Consider the following 5,896-nt stretch of genomic DNA (forward strand, 5'->3'; position numbering starts at 1 on the left):
AGAAAATTCCTAAGTGTAACACCCCGACCAAAGGCGGATTATACATCGGGGCGCCACATATTGTTTCATTACTCGTGACACTATTGGGTGTCAATATTTAATAAATATATTCATTCACGCATGCGCAACGTATACATAAGATATAAATAAACCAACATAAATCAATATATTATAAATCAAAATATTCGAACAGCAATAACTTGTCTTGATACATTTTAATCTAGGTCCAAAAGTAAAAACGTCCTATGTGTCCACAAGCTCCAAAACAGCTACTGCAAACCTGAACATGTGTTAAAATAAACGTCAAGCACTTGCGTGTTGGTGAGAAATCAAGTTTAATACAATACATAGATAACAATAAATCTGCGCGCAACACGTGTATGTCTGGTGTTTAACAAGGGTGCAATCAGATTGTGATCAAGCCTAGATAGATCATAGCTCATAGTTCATAGTTCAATCCGTGCTCCCAATTGAGCACAAAAACGAGAAAACATCTGTGCAAGTGTAAACAAAGAAAACCGTAAACGATAGGTCTCCCGTGTTCATCTAATGGATCCATGAAAACTACGGAATAGGCCGAACAAAGCGGTTAATGATACACACATACAAATAAACAGCCAAGTAAACGTCCTCAACACATGGGATACTGCGCGACTAAAGCTCATAAACAAGTTTAAGACTCTAAGTTTGTATGAACACATGAACATCCCAAAACATTAAAAGCAAAAAGGGATTAGGTACGAGATTACTCACTTGATAAACGGTGCGGTGTAAGATAAAGCAAGAACCAACTTTAAACAAGCACAAGTTAACCTATAATTAAAGATTATTGTTTTAACGATCTGTTTTAAGTCTTGATTATAAGTTAGCATAATTAATAAGTAAATTATTATATATAATATATATTACCGGAAAAGCAGGGCAGAACAGGGAGGAAGACGGAGGCAGAGAGGGAGGCGGCAGAGAGAGCAAGGAGAACAGGAGAGAATAAGAGAGATTAAGTGTTTGTGTGTGATGTGTTAGGAAAATAACATTATTATTTATAGGAAAACCCTAGGAGACATAAATCCAGAAAAAGGGGAAAAGATTCCAAGACAAACAGAACAAGACAAAACAAAAGATAACAAAAGATATCAAAAGCAAGTAAAAGATATCAAAAGATATGGCAGCAGGGAAAAAGAGAAAAAGGCTGACAGGGAACAGTAAAAAGGCATGGGCGGATCAGAAAAAGGTACTGGTCAAGCATGGAAAAAGCAGATCTCAAAAGATTATGTCAGTCACTTTATCTGCCAACCAATGGGGTTGGTGCGCATGCTGCGCCGAAAGTGGCTTTTCAGACATAAAGCAGATTAGGTCAACAGCACAAAAGATAAGACAACACAAAAGCAACGGCTAGATTAAACAGAAGAAAAGACTCAAGACATAGCGCGAGAAGGCTGGAGCGCGAAGGAAAAAGTGCGCGAGCGCGAAGGCAGACAGAACCAACCTTAACGCGTCGCGGGAAGAATCACATTTCTTAGCGCGCCGCGGGAGGAACTAAAATTCCTAGCGCGCCGCGGGAAGAACTATAATTCTTCGCGCGTCGAGGGATGAACTACGATTCTTAGCGCGCTGCGAGAAGAACTACAAATCCTTAGCGCGTCGCGGGAAGAACTACCGTTCTTAGCGCGCTGCGAGAAGAATTACAAATCCTAAGCGCGCTGCGAGAAGAGTTCGTCTCGCGAATCGCTGAAACAGGTGGTCTTCACGCAGGATTCCTTGTAAGGGAGTCTGGCGCGTGGAGCTGCGCAGACAACCTTAGGCGGGAAGGAACAAAGGACAAGCAAAGAGTTAGAAGAAAAAGAGGGAAACAAGGCGTAAGGGCGGGACGGCGACAAGAGGGAAAAGAAGGCGGAAAGAGAGAAGGAGAGGGACGGGACGGCGGAAAGAAAGAGAGAGAAAGAGGCGGGAAGGAAAATACATTATTATTATTAAAAGTAAAATATAAGTATAAATAAATACTAAATCATAAAAGAAAGAGATCGGGTCAGAGAAACGGGTACCTGGGTCGGGTCGGATCGGGGCAGATGTCACACTAAGCCTCTGCAACGCATAGGGAAGGAAGCCAACCTTCACTGGAGGTCCCCAAAATGCGGTCCTCCACACACAACAATATCTTCAATTGCCCCGCAGGCCCGCATCAAAGATGGACACAACCTCTTTGACATGTTCAGATTGACAGGTTCAGAGCCCAAACACTAACTTAGCAACCCCCATGCACGAGCGCAACAAAAGAAGCTCACTTTGGGAGTCCCTCAGGTCCGGCAGACGTTTCATAAGTTCAACCGCTCTCAAAGCTCTTTTAGTTGCCAAAGACCGAATAAACTCTGCATCCCGACTAACCGCTCCCCCAGGAGTTTAACTCTCGTCACATGCCTGCTAATCTCTCCAGGGATTAAACCCGACACTTTCTTCGAATCATCACATGACGGCAAAAAAATCTCAGTTTTTCGAATATTAAACCTAAGCCCTAGAAAACACATGACGGCCAAAAATGCTTTTATTTTTTTATGAAAATAAATTATATGTTTTTATTGTTTAAATCCAATTACTCAACTCATTTAAGCTTATTTTTATAAAGATAAACTTTTTGCACATCAAAATCATAACCAAGTAATCTCATTTAAATTTAATTTTTTAAACCAAAAAAAAAACTCTTTTACTTAAGGCTCAAAAACCATTTCACATTCGGCCCAAAAATATTTTATGATTTTCGAAGAAGGCTCTAAGTAATAACATCTTTTGCTTTATAGATATGCATTGTTTACCATAGGGATATTGCTTTTCTTACACGAATACCATCTAGGATACATACATATATGTTTTCTAAAATGTGTAATACTTGCCAAGCCTTATAATTTTGAAGTTTATCATGTTTGCATGTTAATAGACTATGTTCCGGTTTATCATATTCTTGTATGTTTGTCGATTATTTGTTCATTAGTGGTTAGATTGGGTTATAGAGAAATACATCATCATCATCATCATTTGCATATATGCAAGAAAGGATTTTGTTATATAAAAATGGCTGATAAGTTTTAGAATACGCGATACATAAAATTTCATTTCGCCAAAAAAGTTGAGGGGTATCCCAAGAACCCACATAGTGACATAGATCCGCAAATGCAACACAAAGAAATTAGTTACATTAGAAAAATAAATTTGTATATAAAGAAAAGAATAGATATAAAAATCAATTACATGGATGAGTGCTTGAACTGTCAATTTGAAAAGTCTTAATTTAGACAGGTGAAAGTAGAAATGTTTCTGTAGAATGTAGACAATTTGTGTTTAGTAAATTAGAAACTTGAACATGTATAGTGCAAGGGTTGCGCGAACGCAAGCCCCCACTGCCACAAATTATGACCTAGGCTCGACCACTTGGGCCGACCTTAGGCAGACACCCCTCCTAAGTCCAATGGAGGTCACCAACCTAGGCCATGGACCTTCTTGATCATCTATTGACCCCGTCCTGAGTATTCTAGCAATGTGGGATCATCTCCAAAACTTCTTATTCAGCTTTACATTCAACTTCTTGAACTTCAGCAACACTTATTAGCAGTTATATTGCATATTTGTATTTAAATTTTATGATTACCAACAATCAATTATCAGTTTTTAATTTTATATATACGTATTATTATTATTATTCAAGTGACAACGACTAGGCTTGTGAATGAACCAAACGAGCACGAACAAAAGATAACATGTTTGTGTTTGTTCATTTAACTTTAACCGGGCACACACATATAATCGATTGGATTTTCGTGTTTATGTTCATTCATTATGAAAATGGGCATGCTCGTGTTCGTGTTCGTTCATGTTCCTTCATTTAAAACCTAAACGACCAGTTCATAAACATAAACAAACAAACTTAAATGAACATAATAGAACGATCATAAACGAACACAAATGAACATAATTGACGAAACATAATCAGGCGCGCGCGCAAACACACACATGTGTGCATATAATGTAAACGAGTCTCTTTCATGTTCATATTTATATAAATTTAACTACTTACGCATTTATTAAAATTTGGAAAATTAGTTTTTATTGGTCATAACTATCGTATTTTGGTCACTGCCGGTCCCAACTAACGAATTGGTTGCTAACAGTCCCAACTTTTAACGTATCTGTTCCTAACGGTCCGTGACTAACAGAATTCTAACGTCGTTAGTTTCAGGTCGCCGGAAACATGTTTTTGGCCGGAAAACACAAATTTTTTCTCGAAAACTCAACAATTTTGTCCCAAACTTCATGGTAACTTTGTATCGTACCTTTAGGAACTTTTTCTCTAGCAAAAGCCCCAATTATTGAGGTCGTCGGAACCCTAGAACCATCGTCGAAATCAATTGATGGTGCTTAAGGGATGGTGGTTGGTTGGCGGTGAGTCAATTGGTGGTGGTGGCGGTGTTCAGGTGGTGTTTTCGGGCAAAAAAATTGACTTTCCCGGCTAAAAACGTTTTTAAGGCAACCTGAAACTAACGACGTTTAGATTCTTTTAGTTGCGGACCGTTAGGAACAAATACATTAAAAGTTGGGACCATCAGTGACGAATTCGTTAGTTGGGATCGGCAATGACCAAAAGATAATAATTTGGACCAATAAAAACCATTTTTTCTTAAAATTTAAACAAAGATAAATTAAAAGCAGTGGCGGACCCAGGATTTTTTGACAATGGGGTCCCATTATTTTCGCCGTTCAATTTTTTTTGGTCGGTCATTGTTTGGGTGGGGTCGGCTGAGAAACATAATAAAAAACAATATCATTACAATCAAACACACAAAATACGATGTCATTCGAAACGATAAAAGAAAACATTACAAATTCTGTTTGTGTGAAGTTTCTCAATAAAAAAACTGGGCTATATCATTCAAAACAGTAAAGATACTCGTTAAAGATACTCAACATGTAAATAGCTAGACCATCTAAGTTATGCTTATTTAACTTATGTTTTTCTTTCATAAAACAACTCAATTCAACAAGAGTCTAGAGGTCAAAGCCAGTTTCGACCCGAACAAAATTAAAATAAAATAAAAAATCGTTTTGACCCGACCAAAATTGAAACATTCTTAAAATGAACCGTTTTTTGCATGATCAACCCGTGCTACTCTCCTCAAACCCTAAATCCATAGCATGGCTCATCTCTAAATCTATAAACAATACCCCCATCTTCAAACTTTTTCCCCATTCTTTTCAATGATTCTTGCATAATTAACTCTAAAAGTCAAGTTTTTAACATAGCAAAGTCACAATCTAACAATAATATACAACATACAATTGCCAATCCAAGTATATAATTGCATAAAAATCAATATAAAATCAATCAATTGGACATTTTTATATGGAGTAAGTTTTTTTAGCCCTAAAATTACCTGAGAGTTGAGGCAAAATAAGAAAGCAGTGACGACAGAGGAGTGCCGAGAGGGTGGCTGGAGGCGGAAAAGCGCGGCAGGGGTGGGCCAGTGGAGGCTTGAGCAGTGTTGAGGAGTTGAGGCAGCAACGTTCTTTTATGTTTCTGTTTCTACTAGTATGATGAACTTATAAAACCCTAATTACTATATTGACTAGTTGACTAAAAATTAGAAAAAAAAGGAATAAGCAAAACCGGTGTTCAGGAGCCTCGAACCTGGGACACTCCAGAGATAAAACCGGGTTTCTTCCAGCCAGGATAGATATATAATTTGTGTATGGGTTACAAATGCTAATTTATATGGGGTCCTTCAAAATTTTTCTATATCGCTTCTAAAGAAATTTTAAAAAACATTGGTGTCCCGGGACCCCGACGACCACTATGTAGGTCTGCCCCTAACTAAAAGAACATAAGCGGACTTTTATAAATATAAATGAACAA

General features: G+C 37.9%; 1 non-coding gene across 1 annotated transcript; it reads right to left on the reverse strand.

Annotated features, from left to right (window-relative positions):
- Positions 1-3,362: 3,362 nt before the first annotated feature.
- Positions 3,363-3,519, reverse strand: LOC143606631 (U1 spliceosomal RNA). The gene has a single exon (XR_013148787.1). It is a non-coding gene; the product is annotated as a U1 spliceosomal RNA (small nuclear RNA).
- Positions 3,520-5,896: the final 2,377 nt, after the last annotated feature.

This window comes from Bidens hawaiensis, unplaced genomic scaffold, assembly GCF_021521415.1.
Source record: "Bidens hawaiensis isolate Kalapana, Puna unplaced genomic scaffold, B.hawaiensis_p1.1 tig00076282_1, whole genome shotgun sequence".
Classification (NCBI taxonomy): domain Eukaryota; kingdom Viridiplantae; phylum Streptophyta; class Magnoliopsida; order Asterales; family Asteraceae; genus Bidens; species Bidens hawaiensis.